This window comes from Poeciliopsis prolifica, unplaced genomic scaffold (genome assembly GCF_027474105.1).
Source record: "Poeciliopsis prolifica strain line A6 unplaced genomic scaffold, Auburn_PproV2 SCAFFOLD044, whole genome shotgun sequence".
Taxonomy (NCBI): domain Eukaryota; kingdom Metazoa; phylum Chordata; class Actinopteri; order Cyprinodontiformes; family Poeciliidae; genus Poeciliopsis; species Poeciliopsis prolifica.
The window spans coordinates 382,620-400,071 of record NW_026562419.1 but is presented as its reverse complement, the minus strand read 5'-3'; the positions used below and the strand labels follow the sequence as shown (position 1 = coordinate 400,071).

Genomic DNA, 17,452 nt, shown 5'->3' with positions numbered 1-17,452 from the left:
GTCGGTTGCAATTACTCCACTTCCAAACAGCAACTTACTGAGAATCTTGAGGTTCACATTGTGCCATCAAACCTGTGCAAGTTCTCATGTGAACAGTTACATTTGTTTTCAGTGAACCTTTTTCTAATGAAATCTACAAAATAAAAGCTTCCAACCCGTGTGAATCTTCATGTGATGACTTAAACTGGATCTGTACACAAAACATTTTCCTCACTTTTCACTAAGGGTGCAGACATGACATGGTGAGCTGGTCTGATAGTCAAACCTCACAGCGGAGAACAGAACAGTGGCTGAGGTCAATAACATTGAGGAATCAGATCAGCTTCACATGCATGTATCTGCTGCTCACCAATGTCCCAAAATTTAGAAAATCAACATTTATTAATCAGCCAGCTGAAAAATCAATGCACAGCTACTTCTCACCAGTGTGAATTCTGTTGTGAGATGTTAAGTGCTGTTTTTGAGTGAAACGTTTTCCACAGATCACACATGAGAAAGGCTTCTCACCAGTGTGAGATCTCCTGTGACGATTTAAACTTTTTTTATAAGGGAAACTTTTCCCACAAATCACACATGAGAAAGGTTTCTCACCTGTGTGAGATCTCATGTGATGAACTAATTGATATCTAGTCAACCAATTTCTCCAAGTGCCACAAGTGATAACCTTCTCACCCGTGTGACATCTCATGTGAACAGTTAAACTTTGCTTTCGAGTGAAACTTTTTCCACAGGTCTCACATGAGAAAGGTTCTCACCCGTGTGAACTCTGATGTGAATAGCTAACTGAGGTTTCCTCCGGAAACGTTTCTCACAGGTCTCACAAGAGAATGGTTTCTCACCTGTATGAATCTCAATATGAGCAAGTAAATGAGATTTAAACGAAAACTTTTCCCACAGGTTGTGCAGGTGTAAGGTTTCTCACCCGAATGAATTCTCTTGTGTCTGTTTAAAGAGTCGTTTAGACGGAAACCTTTTCCACAAGCTGGACAAGTGAATGGTTTTTCACCTGTATGAATTCTCATGTGATCAATTAAACGACTCTCTTTAGGGTAACTTTTTCCACAGGTGGAACATTTGAAAGGTTTCTTAGCCATGTGAGTTTTCTTGTGATTCATCAAGGAACTATTTTGAGAAAAGTTTTTATCACAAATTTGACAAGAATATAGATTTTGGTCTGGTTGAGCTTTCATGTGCGTTTCTTGTTCTGAAGTCTCTGTTGAGTTTTTCTGCTGTTTGTTCAAAATGTCATCAGTTTCCTGTTTCATCACAAGATGCTCTTCATCCTGACTGATGGAAAGTTGCTCCTCTTCCTCTTTGATCTGCAGAGGTTCTGGTTCCTCTTGATCCACTTTCATCTGCAGAGGTTCTGGTTCCTCTTGATCCTGTTTCATCTGCAGAGGTTCTGGTTCCTCTTGTTCCAGTTTCATCTGCAGAGGTTCTGGTTCCTCTTGTTCCAGTTTCATCTGCAGAGGTTCTGGTTCCTCTTGTTCCAGTTTTATCTGCAGAGGGTCTGGATGATCTTGATCTGAAGTGAAGTTTCTCTCGGGTTTCTGAGCTCATTTAGATCCTCCTCCTCTTTGCACACACTGCATTGTGGGAGATCTGGACAAAAAAGTCAAAATATGAGGTCACACAATGAACCTTCAGTTTAACAAAAACTAAAATGAAAATGTTCTTCATCAGGAGTCGTGCTGTGGTAGCGCAACCCACGATTGGAGCCCTTCAGTCCTCCACGGCCGTCACGGGTTTGATTCCCGGACCAGACAATATTTGTTGAATGTCTTTCCTTAGCAGATTCCTGTCAGCCTTCTTTGTATCTGTGTATTGTTTCACTATAAATGGTTCACTTATTGCATAAATTAAAATGCAAAAAATCTAAACAGAACAAGATCTTATGAAATAGGAGCGTATCGCTGCACACATTTAATGAGCACAAGCTGCCGGTCTGTGTATCGTTTCACTATAAATGGTTCACTATTTAGCGGCACTGAAGTGAAAGTGCTGAGCAAACCTTATCAGGGGGAAAGTGAGAGAAAACGGTGGATTGAAATCCACGTGAGAGTCAGATGTGAGGATTAAGGGGTAAACTGCTGGAGAAAAAGCAGCAGGATAAAGCAGAGCAGAATTTAAACATGGAAGAGACGCAGCCGGATCCAGTTTGAGACCCAAAGAACGAGGTGCGCCTCAATGACTGATATTGGAAATCAATGTGAGCCTTTAAACCAATCAGCAGGAGCAGATAAGTTATCCTGTTCAGGTCGATATTTATTACACCGATCCACTGAAACATGTAGATACACATTAGTGGTGTTTTACATCATTTCCTGATGTTTTGAAGCTGATTTTTTTAGACTCTACTGGTGTGAATAGGTTTACATGGACAACATGTAAACAACAATAACTCTTTAAAAACTTGAATTCATATGAGCTTCAACATTTATTTTCAATTTGGGGTCAAAAGAGTATTTTTGAATTTGACTGATATTTTATCAGATGTTTTTGAGATTGATTGATGTATTTTGTTATCATCAGGAGAAAGGTCAAAGGCAGAAGAGATAGATTATGATAAAAAAACACAAAGATCTGAATAATTCATCAATAACAAAAAACATCAATCAATCTCAAAAACATCTGATAAAATATTAAACATTTGAAATATCTATTGAACTCTGATCCTGAAATCTGGAATCAACTCATGGCAACTAAACAACAATATATATCGCGATAGACTTGATCAGCATCAGTAAACAAAACATTAGATCCACACCTCAGGATGGGTTTAGAGGAATCAATAAACCCATCAGTCATGCTTTTGGACTTTGGGAGGAAGCCGGAGTACCCGGAGAGAACCCACACAAGCTAGGGGAGAACATGCAATATTCGTGCAAAAAGACTCGGCATGAAGCCCCGGAGGTCAGCCGGAGAGTATCTGATGACCTGGCGACAAGGAGATTAGAATCTGATGGTCTGGGAACTCGAGGCCTCAAGTTCCCATGGCACCGCAGTCCTGCGGGCCCAAGCTCTCCTGCCAGCATCTTCTGCCATCAGCCCTAAGTGTCAAGCTCCCTTGACACTGCAGTCCTTTCTAATTAGAATTCAACCCAGTACTTCGCAGTACCTGCTCGGTATGTGTGCAGAATAGAATTGGAGATCCCTCCGATCAGACGTGCGATTACTGACCGCTGCTCCTGTGGCTGGTCTGAAACCGACTGGCTGTCTTCGTGGGTTTCCTCTTCAGGTGGCTGCGGTTCTGCTGTTCTACTCTGTCCCTCGTCTTTTTGGTCTGCTTTTCCTCTTCCGAGACATTTCCGCGACTTCTCAGCTTCAGGTCGGTGTTTTCCTGTTCATAGGCGGGTTTATATTCTCCAAGGCGATGGTTTTCTGCTCCAGGGCCAAGCTTTTCAGCTGCAGGGCGGTGCTCATTTTCACCAAGGCAGCGCTTCTTTTCTCCAGAGCGAAGCTTTTCAGCTTCAGGCCGGTGTTTTCCTTCTCCAGAGAGATTTTAACCTCCTCCAAAGCGGTGTTTTTCTGCCCCAGGGTGGTGTTTTCTTGCTTGAAGGTGGTATTTATTTGTGCCAAGGCAGTGGTTTTCTGCTCCAGGGCCCGTTTTTGCTGCTCCAAGGTATTGATTTTCTCATCCAAGAAGGTGCTTTTCTGCTCCAGAGCGGTGCTTTTCTGCTTCAAGGCGGTGTTTACCTTCTGCAGGGAAGTGTTTGCCTGCTCCAGCGCGGTACTTTCTTGCACCAGAGCGGTCTTTTCCTTCTCCATGGCGGTGTTCTTTAGCTCCAAGGCGATGCTTTTTTTCTCCAGAGTGCTCTTCATTTCTCCAAGGCAGAGTTTTTCTCCTCCAAAGCTCTCTCTTTCGATCTCTAAGGCTACGTTTTTCTGACCCATTGCAATATATTTTTTCTCCAGATCGTCTTCTTCTTCTCCAAGATGGTGTTTTGTGTCTCTAAAGCTGCGTTCTCTCCTCCAAGGCAGTCTTTTCGATCTTTAAGGCAGTATATTTCTCCTCCAAGGTGGCCTGTTTCTTCTCTAGATCGGCGATATCTTCCTTTAAAGTTTTATTTGCCTCCAACTGTTTTTTCAAGTCGTCGTCTTTCTGCCGAAGGAGAGCGTCTACTTCAAGCGCAGCTTTTTTCACGTTGAGAACTTGGATGTTCAGCTCCTCATTGGCTTTCAGCAGAGACTTTCGCTCGATGGACATCATGCTGACTTGTTTCAAAATGTCATTGAGCTGCTGCGTCTGTCTCGCTATGATTCGTTGCAATTCCTTGTCTTTGCAATCAGTAGACTTATTCATCTTACTGCTCTTATTCATTTTTAAATCTTTCTCTCAGGACAAATTTGAAAATCGATCAGAAAAGGTACTAACTGTACTAACACGCGAATAATACAATCCTTGTGCTTTCTCTCCAACTGCTGCAATAGCTATGACCGTAGATTCAGAAGTGATGCATTGTCTCTCCACAAAGGGTGCATCACTTTTGTGACATCAAATTCTGTGATGTCACAAACTGATGTCACCACCTCAGAAGGACAACAAGAAAACTGCTGAAGTTTGAATAAAAACAAACTTTACGACTGAATGCAGCTCGGCTCGCTGATGCGATTCTGGAACGAACCGAACGTTAAAGATGGCGTCAAAGTGAGGACGGTTGAGAGCGGTTACCCAGACAAGGCAAGAGTAAAAAGAAACAGTAATTCATTGCAGGAAATGCAGCCGGACGAGACGAGAAAAGTAAAAAACCAAGAGTTTAGACTGAAAAATAGAGAAAACAGGCGCAGTGAAAGAAAATCCCAGGTGAGGAGCCAGTAAGATGGTTTTTAAACTGGACTCCAGCCGAGTACGAACAATCCGTTTGTATATTGGCTCTGTTGAAAAACTTTAACAATAAGAAATTGGTAAAAACTTTAACTTTTGGTACAATATAGTAAAAAGTACATATTTTATTTTGCCAATGTATATATATTTATTTAACTTTCTAGAGTTTAAAATCAACACCTTCAATATCTGTAATTATTCTTGATTTGATTTAATTATAACGTTTGAATTAACATCTGTATGTATGTTCATGTTATTTGTTTGAAATAAAGTTAAAAAAACACTCTGGTTACCTAGCAACGAGATCCGTTGAGCAACTGACAGTCGCAGTTTAAAGTTTCACCACTTTTCCTCATAACTGGTTAAAAATAAAAAACAACGGCGCAGAGTGAAACTGGATGAAAGAGGAAAGGATTCCCATATTTAAACATAGCAATTAAGGCAATGCACTAGTGGTAAACAACGCTCCATCATGAACACAGACCAAGGAGCAACAAGCAGAAATAACCAAACACTGTGACAGTTCTCACTTTTTCTCCTGCTGCATGAAGCCAGGCAGCACAGAACTATCACAGAGCAATGAGCATGCTCTGTGTGCTCTGGTTTTATTGATTCACCAATTAAATTAATATCAATGTATACAATCAATTAAAATAATGACAGCTACTGCAGCTGTTTCGTACCTATCCGCTGCAAGATGATCTTGGGTATCCGGGTAAAATCCATCAGTCTGCGCTGATCGTCCATCTCTTCCTCCATCTTAACGTTGATTTCTTTCCACTCTGTGAATGTTTCTTCAGCAGGAGTTTCCTGCTGCTTGATAAACTCTGAGGCTGAACTGAAGACATTTTTACTGAAAACACAGAAATATTTAACTAAACTCCAAAACAGTCTTTAAGAGGAAAAGTAAAGCCAGACATTTGCTCTGTTTTTATGTTTTACGTGTTTCACTGTTGCTGTGCTGAAGAACCTGGAAGTGATTATTAGTTTGGCTTTAAATTTTCTGCTGAGTCTCTTCTTTTAAAGTCCTGGAGGGCTGATGCCCTGAAACCTTTAGCTGAGCCTCTGCTGCACCACCTGAATAGAGTAATTAGGTCATTAAGGCTCTGCAGATCTGATCCACACAAGGAGGAGGTAATTATGGTGATTCATTGCAGTGTTTTGTACCTGTGGCTCATCTAAACACTGCAGGTCACCTTGAGGACTGGAGTTTGACCTGTGGTTTAGTCAGAACTCCTGCTGAAGAAACATCCACAGAGTGGAAATAAATCAACATTAAGATGGAGGAAGAGATGAACGATCAGCTCAGATCAGTCTGGAAAAACACTGATGATGACAATAACTGTTTGATTACCTTGGTAACTAAGAGTGATAGCAAATTAGAGTAAATTCTTTCTGATTCATTTCCTTTTTTCCATTACTATTCATTCAGTTCCTCAGTTGATCCGAGTGAAACACAGTATAATTTTTTTCAAGTCATTTTAATTAATTATTAAGTTTTATGTTTTTTTAAACACATTTACTAAAGGTTTTTTTTAATATGTGGAATGTTTTTTTAAACTTTCAATGTATAATAAGCATTTTAAATCAGAAATGTGACACAGAAGCCCCTTATGCTGCCACCTACTGACAAGAACCTGGTACTACACCTACAAAGAGCTATTTTTCTACAGTTTGTGCGACTGAATTCATTTCCATGGATTTCATATGCAGGAGTATGTTTAAACAGTCATGTTCAATAACATGGAATCAGACCAACAACAAAACAAGTTGTATTTCATAAATGTGTGTTTGAAGTCAGTTATCTATTGTGAGACGTTTTTTTAATTTTATTTCAAATGTTCAAGTTGAATACATTACTCTAAACCACATGTGGCTTCATACTGTTTAACTTTAAAAATGAATCAGAACCTACAAACTAAAACCTCCTGTGTCGATATAATAACTGTACGTGCTTTGTTCTAATTAAACAGATCTAATCATGCTCAATAAATTAAAATATGAAAGAAAATGTGGTATATTAAAGCGGAACTTTTGAATCGTTCACAGTTTCTTCAGTACAGTTCCAGTGAAACACGGGGAACATTTCTGAATATATTTTTTATTTAATAAATCACCTTAAGAAAACGAAATTGGTAGAAAGAATATTTTATTTATAATAATAATAATAATAATAATAATAATAATAATAATAATAATAATAATAATAATAATAATAATAATTTGGGTGCGGGAGAATATTTATGTAGCATCCCGTTTCACACTCCATTCAGTAGATGGCGGTAATTCACATCAATAAGTTTCTTGCCAACCGCCATGAAAAAAAGAAGAAGAAGAAGAAGGCGGGAAGATGAAAACAGAGCACGCGGGCTCGCTTTAGCTTTCCTTTGTTAGACGGTCGTTTGAAGAAGAGTTTGAGGTTCAACTAATTTTTTCCGTGTTTTCAGTGAAAATGTATTCAGTTCAGCCTCAGAGAGTTTATCAAGCAGCAGGAAACTCCTGCTGAAGAAACATTCACAGAGTGGAAAGAAATCAACGTTAAGATGGAGGAAGAGATGGACGATCAGCGCAGACTGATGGATTTTACCCGGATACCCAAGATCATCTTGCACCGGATAGGTACGAAACAGCTTCACGGTTTACTGATTAGTGAGGTTAAAGAGAGTTTTTACAGATAAATAATCGTTCTGTTCGTAGACATATTTAAAGAATCTGCTTAAATTAAGTAAAAATAGAAAAATCCCTGGAGAAATGTAACCGGGGCCTGCTAAAGTGTGGCCCCAGTTTGGACCCAGCGCTCTGATGCTAACAATTAGCATCAATGCTCAGCTAAACTGAATTATAGTCAATAGCCTGTGGAAAGTCACAAGCATGTTGACTAACATGGACTTCCTCCATTCAGTTTGTTAAAATTAGTGTATAATCTAAAATGAGCCAAAATGCTAATGTTAGCCTAAATGCTGCTAGTAGCATGTGGGGCATCATTACAATGTGGTCTTACATTGACTTCCTGCATTCAGGGTCCTAAACATGGCTAATAAGTAATAAAAATAGCTAGAAGCTTATTGCAGGGAAAAGGCTGATGCTTGTGCAGCAAAGCAGAGCCCTAACCTGAGAGGAAAAGATCATGCAGGCTAATATTATTGCACTGTCTCTGAGTCGGTTTCTCTTCGCAATATTTATTAACTATTTGTATGATTTGTTCTGTAAATTACCATTCATATTATTTCTCAGTCTCTATCACTGAGGGATGAAGAGACTGATGTCTGGTTCTTTAGGTTCTGACGGGTCTGCGGTTCCTCTCCTGACCCACTGTGCACCCTGAATATCGCCGACACAGTTTTTTAATTCCCTATCAAACTTCTCTGTGATTGTTTAGCCTAGAATGTGCATCTTCCAATGTTATGTTATTTGATGTTATTGTTACAGGTCAGTTTTCTAAACTACAAAGAAATGACTGTTAGGGATGCTCCAATATGAAAAACTGGATTGATATTGATATCTGATAGTAACACTGGTGTTATAGCAGATTTACCAATATTTTATTTTATATACGTTTTTAATCCGATTACTTGATTAATCATCAGAATAATTAATAGATTACTCAGTTACTGAAATATTTGTTTACAGCAACGCTACTATCCATCCAGTTATCACTAGAAAATATTTATTGACTTTCTCTTTTATCTTGTCACATATGCTGAGCTGACAGCGCCTCTTAATGCTCATTTGTACTCAATGCATGTCAGCTATTCTGACAGAATAACGGCTCAAATTTAAGTTAAAGAAGGTCAGTGTTAGACCTGCCCAAAGCCCGCCCTCCACTTTCATTGGGGAATTATTTTATGGTGACACGACAGGAACTGCAACCAGGTGATAATAATGATCACAACAATCAAAAGCATATTTAGTAACTGTCTTGTCTGGCTGCTAAGTTTCCATTTTCATAATGTAAACTTAGTAAATGACTTATTAACTAACTTGTGTCTTAAATAAACTCGTTAAAATAATTTTATCATTGTACATTTTCACCTTTCATATTAATCTTCCAAATTGTCCAATATTCATGCTGGTAACTATAATTTCCTGAGGGAGTCTTCCCAAGGATCAATAAAGTCAAGTCTAAGTCTAAGACTCTCTAAGTCTAAATATTTTCCATTGGTTCATTTTGCCATTATTTTCTGCATGTGTGCGATTAACAACAATCACCACTGCTACCAATTCTGCTGTGAATCCCAGGAAAGTAAAGGCTGAGATTTAGTTGTGCTTTGAACGTTTGTGTTGAGTGTGTGAGCGGAGCAATGTCTGACAATATCAGCGGGTGAGATTAAAAATTACTTTATGGTTTCCCTTTAGGCATTTATGTCACTCTTTAATGTGATATATATCTGGTGACATATAATGGGTGCACTTCCCTGCGCCCATTACAGGCACACAGCCCGCATCACCACCAGCGTTGGTCCACAATCTCCCAGTCGGATTGCGACACCGTGTGTGTGGTCAGGGTACACGTCCAAAAGTCAGGTGACCTGAACATCTGACTCCTCCTCCATGTAGGCGTCTTCTTCCTCTCTCTACATGGAGGAAGAAGATTTTATGTAATATTTGTCAGGAAGCTACTAGATTAAGCTATTGCCATCTTATTTGCTCACCTGGAGATCCTTTATATCATATTTTGACTCAGTCTAGTTCCAGTCTGGTCATTAGAATGGAGCTATGACCAGAATGAAACTAGTTCTGATCATAGTTCCATTCTAGAACATCCAATGTTCTAGAACATAGAACGTTAACTTCTTAGTTGAGTTAATGTTCATTCTTGTAAGATTGTAATTTTCGAATAACCTAAGAAAATCCTGTTTCGATACATGAAGGCATCAAAGTGGATTTCTTGTTTGATTGACATTTAAAAAACTTTTTTTTTGTCTATTTCCCAGATCTTCCACAATGTTGTGTGTGTGAAGAAGAGGAGATTCTCAATGACACAAAACCACAGAGGAACCAACAAATCTCTCATGGCACTGCAGAAACTGAGAACCAGAATCAGGAAGGAAGCAATTCTGAAGACCCAGGAAAAAAGAGAAAGGAAGAACAGAAACCAAAGGAGAGATATGAGAAAACCAAACAGCAGAAAGACAAACTGATGCTGAGAAACAAAAACCGCAGAAGAAAACTCATAGAGGGCAAAACATATATTCTTGTAAAATTTCTGATAAAACCTTTTCTCTAAACAGTAATTTGAAGAGACACATGAGAACTCACACAGGAGTAAAACCTTTCACTTGTTCAACCTGTGGAAAGAGTTTCAGTGACAGAGAGACTTTAACTCAGCATATGAGAATTCACACAGGTGAGAAGCCTTTCTCATGTGGGACCTGTGGAAAGAGTTTCAGTGTAAAATCGAATTTAACTAGGCATATGAGAATTCACACAGGTGAGAGGCCTTTCACTTGTTCAACCTGTGGAAAGAGTTTCAATGAAAGAGGGACTTTAACTGAGCATATGAGAATTCACACAGGTGAGAACCTTTCACTTGTTCAACCTGTGGAAAGAGTTTCAGTGTAAAAGCGAATTTAACTGCGCATATGAGAATTCATACAGGTGAGAAGCCTTTCTCATGTGGGACTTGTGGAAAGAGTTACAGACAAAAAAAGACTTTAACTAGCATATGAGAATTCACACAGGTGAGAAGCCTTTCATGTTCAACTGTGGAAAGAGTTTCAGTGACAGAGTTACTTTAACTCGGCATATGAGAAGTCACACAGGTGAGAAGCCTTTCTGGTTGAACCTGTGGAAAGAGTTTCAGTGTCAGAGGGACTTTAACTCGGCATATGAGAATTCATACAGGTGAGAAGCCTTTCTCATGTGGGACCTGTGGAAAGAGTTTCAGGATGAAACAACAATTACTTAAACACATAAAGATTCATATGGATGTGAAACAGTGACGTGCGGTGAGGCTTTACGATGTATAAATACAGACACCATGTATGTTATTGGTTACTCAGAAATTTTGCTCATGCATACAACGCTGGAGGGCAGAAAGACCGTTCTTTTACACGTCATCCATAGCTGTAGTAACCAGGTGAAACTTAGAAATGTAGGTATTGTTTCGTGTTATGATCCACAGCAAAGGGAGAAACCTAAACCACTTTCTCACTCTGCATCACCCAAGCTACATGCAGACTCGTTGCAATAGCAACTGATAACAATGCCATGTTTTAGGATTTAACATAAAAAAATAAAGAATTTTGGTCACAGAACAGAACATTGAGTTTTTTGCAGTAGTTTGTTTTAGTCTTAGTGTTTTATTAATAAATCATTGCTGTGGTAGATTAGCTAACATTTCTACTTTACTGAATTCTTTAGACATACAGACTGTGGCCCACAAAATGCACATTTCATTAAAAAACTAAACAAAAACATGTTTTTTCCCATCTTACCTTTACTTATAAATTAAATCCATGCCAATTCTGCACAAAAATATCCATTCATCCAAAGCCAAGTCGATGCTCTGAATGTCTTGTACTAAATTAGACTTGAGGTCCATTTTTGTCTACCAGCTTTGTTTTTCTAAAATCAGTTTTTTGTTTTATTTCTCAGTCACATTTGTACTTAAGGTTCCCATCAGTGTCCCATTAGATACTGAAGTTAAAGAGGGGAATGTCTTCAGGAAGGTTTAATTTCTGTAGATTTCAGGTGTCTTGCAGTTCTGTGTCATGTAGTTATTGAGTTCAGCTTTTACATTGTTGACTTTTACATGTATGACTTGAAATAAAGTATTTTACATTTTAAAGCAGTGTATTATTCTTTTTTCCCATAAATTGCTGGGTTTCAGATGATGTAGCACCGATGCCTTACCATGGAGGTGGGGGTCAGAAAGTAAATGCAGCACATTTAGGCATTTTGACTTAAGCATCAAAATGTCTTAAGTCTGTGCCATGTGTGGTTGTTCCAACCATCTAATAGAGAGAAAGAAAAACTTTATCTTTGTGTTTTGAAGGTAGTCGGTCACAAGGAAGTTAATTTAGAAAAACTCACCTAACAAAGAGAAAAGTGGATCAACAATCTACAGCTAAAACCAGGAGGTGCAGGAAGTAATAATGCCGGAGTTTGCAGAGCCACTTTTCTAACATCGTTTAAATTGTATTTTCAGATATTTTATTGGATGGTAACTTAGAAAGACAAGCATTCATATGCAGGCACATGCAGAGGGGGTCTGGAGAGGGCTTGAGCCCTGCCCCTTTTGCCCTTGATGCCCCAGAGCCCTTTTTGAGTTTATTTTTGTTTTCAACTTGAGTCTTTTGTGTCAGGAGGCCTTCTTGTGCCTCTAAATATAACACCTAGCAAAACTAATGAGTCTGGCTGCCCTTGGTCTAATTATGAGGATTCCCAGTCCTTCTGCCTCCACGTTGTTCAGACACCGGGTCCGTGGCGAGGAAGAGCGGGGCTGAACTGTGACCTCTAACGGTCAAATTTTGGGCAATAATTAATTTTTTCTAACGTACACTTGTGAATAAAAATGTAGGTCTGATGTTGAAGTTATAAAACCAGTTTCTATTTATATTCTGTAATAATGTCTGGAGGGCCCCTACCAGCAGCTACTGGGTTCTCTTTGTTTACCTTGATATCTCAGCCTTATAATTCTAGATCTCAGAGGTGCTGAAATCAAATTAATGACATGTGAGAAGTTAACTGTTTATACATGAAGGTTTTCCTGATTTACTATTTGTTTCAAACAGGTTTTATTTCAGTCTCTATGTTTATGTAAATCGATTCTGTCACAGTCTTTGACTAAACAGAAAAATAGAAAAAGACCATCATTATGATACTTTATCATCTAAAATTATAAAAAGTTTCAATGATTTTTTTATCTGAAATTCAATCCACATCGTCAAGCCATTTTGTAAGCAGAAAATTTATTTAAAACCATGTCAAAGAAATGCATCCATTTCTCCAAATCATTAAAATAAAAATATGTACAAAGGATAAAAACACAATAAAGACTCCAAAATTTCAGAAGTCTAAATCTCAAAGCATTCAAACTCATTGTTTGTTAGACAATCTCTCCCTCAGTCTCATTCAATAAAATGGAAATATAAAACTGGCAGAATAAAATTAATTTTTTAGAATTTCAGCTAAATATCCAAATTAAAATGCTTTGTAAGCAAAACCTGCTACATTTAAGAATTTAAGTCGGTTGCAATTACTCCACTTCCAAACAGCAACTTACTGAGAATCTTGAGGTTCACATTGTGCCATCAAACCTGTGCAAGTTCTCATGTGAACAGTTACATTTGTTTTGAGTGAACCTTTTTCTACCGAATCTACAAAATAAAAGCTTCCAACCCGTGTGAATCTTCATGTGATGACTTAAACTGGATCTATACACAAAACATTTTCCTCGCTTTTCACTAAGGGTGCAGACATGACATGGTGAGCTGGTCTAATAGTCAAACCTCACAGCGGAGAACAGAACAGTGGCTGAGGTCAATAACGTTGAGGAATCAGATCAGCTTCACATGCATGTATCTGCTGCTCACCAATGTCCCAAAATTAAGGAAATCAACATTTATTAATCAGCCAGCTGATAAATCAATGCACAGCTACTTCTCACCAGTGTGAATTCTGTTGTGAGAAGTTAAGTGCTGTTTTTGAGTAAAACTTTTTCCACAAATCCCACATGAGAAAGGCTTCTCACCAGTGTGAATTCTCCTGTGACGTTCTAAACTTTTTTTATAAGGGAAACTTTTCCACAAATCACACATGAGAAAGGCTTCTCACCTGTGTGAATTCTGTTGTGAGAAGTTAAGTGTTGTTTTTGACTGAAACCCTTTTCACAAATCCCACATGAGAAAGGTTTCTCACCTGTGTGAACTCTGATGTGAATAGCTAACAGAGGTTTCCTCCGGAAACGTTTCCCACAGGTCTCACAAGAGAAAGGTTTCTCACCTGTATGAATCTCAATATGAGCAAGTAAATGAGATTTAAACAAAAAACTTTTCCCACAGGTTGTGCAGGTGTAAGGTTTCTCACCCGAATGAATTCTCTTGTGTCTGTTTAAAGAGTCGTTTAGACGGAAACCTTTTCCACAAGCTGGACAAGTGAATGGTTTTTCACCTGTATGAATTCTCATGTGATCAATTAAACGACTCTCTTTAGGGTAACGTTTTCCACAGGTGGAACATTTGAAAGGTTTCTTAGCCATGTGAATTTTCTTGTGATTCATCAAGGAATTACTTTGAGAAAAGGTTTCATCACAAATTTGACAAGAATATAGATTTTGGTCTGGTTGAGCTTTCATGTGTGTTTCTTGTTCTGAAGTCTCTGTTGAGTTTTTCTGCTGTTTGTTCAAAATGTCATCAGTTTCCTGTTTCATCACTAGATGCTCTTCATCCTGACTAATGCAAAGTTGCTCCTCTTCCTCTTTGATCTGCCGAGGTTCTGGTTCCTCTTGTTCCTGTTTTATCTGCAGAGGTTCTGGTTCTGGTTCCTCTTGTTCCAGTTTCATCTGCAGAGGTTCTGGTTCTGGTTCCTCTTGTTCCAGTTTCATCTGCAGAGGCTCTGGTTCTGGTTCCTCTTGTTCCCGTTTGATCTGCAGAGGTTCTGGTTCCTCTTGATCCAGTTTCATCTGCAGAGGTTCTGGTTCCTCTTGATCCAGTTTCATCTGCAGAGGTTCTGGTTCTGGTTCCTCTTGTTCCAGTTTTATCTGCAGAGGTTCTGGTTCCTCTTGTTCCAGTTTCATCTGCAGAGGTTCTGGTTCCTCTTGTTCCAGTTTCATCTGCAGAGGTTCTGGTTCCTCTTGTTCCAGTTTCATCTGCAGAGGTTCTGGATGATCTTGATCTGAAGTGAAGTTTCTCTCTGTGTTTCTTATCTCATTTACATCCTCCTCCTCTTTGCACACACTGCATTGTGGGAAATCTGGAAAAAAAAGTCAAAATATGAGGTCACACAATGAACTCTTCAGTTTAACAAAAACTGAAATGAAAATATTCCTCATCAGGGGGCGTGCTGTAGTAGCGCAACCAACGATTCGAGGCCTTCAGTCCTCCACACGGCCGTCACGGGTTTGATTTCCGGACCCGACAATATTTGCCGCATGTCTTTCCTTACTACATTCCTGTCAGCCTTCTTTCTTATAAGGGACACTAGAGCCCACAGAAACCCCCAGGAGAGGAAAATGTAAAGATATTCTCAGCAAACATTATAAAATGAAATCTCTTCCATCGTCTTTCAGAGAGATTGTTATTTACCTTATTTAGAATAAACAATGTCTGCATGTGGTTAATAATTTTACCAGCAATTAAACTTAATGCTGTCAAATGTGCCAACATTTGGAAATATGCAGTCTGGCTAGCTGACGTTAACCCCTTCAAGATTCGCTTCTCGCCAACAGGGACGTTACACCATATTCTGTGACCACTGCACATTGTGACTGTAGGAGGCGCTGTTGCAGGTTTACATCATACTTTGCTATTCTTATGGACACAGAATGTGATGGCGCTTATCAAATAATGGTCCCACACTGTAACTTACAGTAAAGTACTAAATATTTAAACTGAACTGTTTCTATTAACTCTGCTTGCTAAGTCAATATCTGACCAGTAGTCTTATGACATTTCTTTTTAGTTAAATGAAACGGCCCTTTAAATAGCTTTACATAGTGTTATAGTCAAGACCATCTAAGCAGAGACCAAGACCAGCCGCCACATGACAATAAAATGTGAAATATTAGCAAAAGTGCTAATCAAATTGGTCTGAAAGATCCACATTCCCATAAAAACAAATCAATTTAACCAATATTATCAATTCAAACTCTTTGTTCTACTTTGCTCTGTGCTACAATCCATGGAAGTCTCATGCCAACCCTCAAAGTTAACGCCCTGGGCGGTTGCCCATATTGCTCATATCAGAAACCACCACTGTCTGCACTATTAAACATAGCAATTAAGGCAATGCACTAGTGGTAAACAACGCTCCATCATGAACACAGACCAAGGAGCAACAAGCAGAAATAACCAAACACTGTGACAGTTCTCACTTTTTCTCCTGCTACATGAAGCCAGGCAGCACAGAACTATCACAGAGCAATGAGCATGCTCTGTGTGCTCTGGTTTTATTGATTCACCAATTAAATTAATATCAATGTATACAATCAATTAAAATAATGACAGCTACTGCAGCTGTTTCGTACCTATCCGGTGCAAGATGATCTTGGGTATCCGGGTAAAATCCATCAGTCTGCGCTGATCGTCCATCTCTTCCTCCATCTTAACGTTGATTTCTTTCCACTCTGTGAATGTTTCTTCAGCAGGAGTTTCCTGCTGCTTGATAAACTCTCTGAGGCTGAACTGAAGACATTTTCACTGAAAACACGGAAACATTTAACTAAACTGCAAAACAGTCTTTAAGAGGAAAAGTAAAGCCAGACATTTGCTCTGTTTTTATGTTTCACGAGTTTCACTGTTGCTGTGCTGAAGAAACTGGAAGTGATTATTAGTTTGGCTTTAAATTTTCTGCTGAGTCTCTTCTTTTAAAGTCCTGGAGGGCTGATGCCCTGAAACCTTTAGCTGAGCCTCTGCTGCAACCACCTGAATAGAGTAATTAGGTCATTAAGGCTCTGCAGATCTGATCCACACAAGGAGGAGGTAATTATGGTGATTTCATTGCAGTGTTTTGTACCTGTGGCTCATCTAAACACTGCAGGTCACCTTGAGGACTGGAGTTTGACACTTGTGTTTTAGTCAGAACTCCTGCTGAAGAAACATCCACAGAGTGGAAATAAATCAACATTAAGATGGAGGAAGAGATGAACGATCAGCTCAGATCAGTCTGGAAAAACACTGATGATGACAATAACTGTTTGATTACCTTGGTAACTAAGAGTGATAGCAAATTAGAGTAAATTCTCTCTGATTCATTTCCTTTTTTCCATTACTATTCATTCAGTTCCTCAGTTGATCCGAGTGAAACACAGTATAATTTTTTCAAGTCTTTTTAATTAATTATTAAGTTTTATGTTTTTTTAACACATTTACTAATTTTTTTTTTAATATGTGGAATATTTTTTTAAACTTTCAATGTATGATGAAAACATTATAAATCAGAAATATGACACAGAAGCCCCTTTATGCTGCCACCTACTGACAAGAACCTGGTACTACACCTTCAAAGAGCAATTTTTCTACAGTTTGTGCGACTGAATTCATTTCCATGGATTTCATATGCAGGAGTATGTTTAAACAGTCATGTTCAATAACATGAAATCAGACCAACAACAAAAAAGTTGTATTTCATAAATGTGTGTGTAACCTGGTTGAATTTGTCTGTTGTTATAATTGTGTAACATAGTTGAAATGATTCAGTTTAAATTCTGCTAATATGGGTTTTATGGTTGTCCTGTGATGAGTGTTTTTTTGGCGCCCCCTACTGGTTGCCTATAAAAGGAGGAAGAACTGCAGATTCCACACAGTCTGTCAGGAACTCCACTGTGGTAGGTCATCAAGTCCAGTTCCTTTCTGAACAGTAGTGGTGGTTGTGCTCTGAGACTAACGTGGAGTTTTGTTGCAGTACCCAGAGTTGGCGAACCAGTAGGGAGGCTTACTGTGTTTTTGTTATTGTTGACACTCATTA

The 17,452-nt window shown here is 38.8% G+C and overlaps 1 pseudogene; it reads right to left on the bottom strand.

Moving 5' to 3' along the window:
• Positions 1-466: 466 nt before the first annotated feature.
• LOC129376451 (gastrula zinc finger protein XlCGF26.1-like) lies at positions 467-14,075 on the bottom strand (annotated as a pseudogene).
• Positions 14,076-17,452: the final 3,377 nt, after the last annotated feature.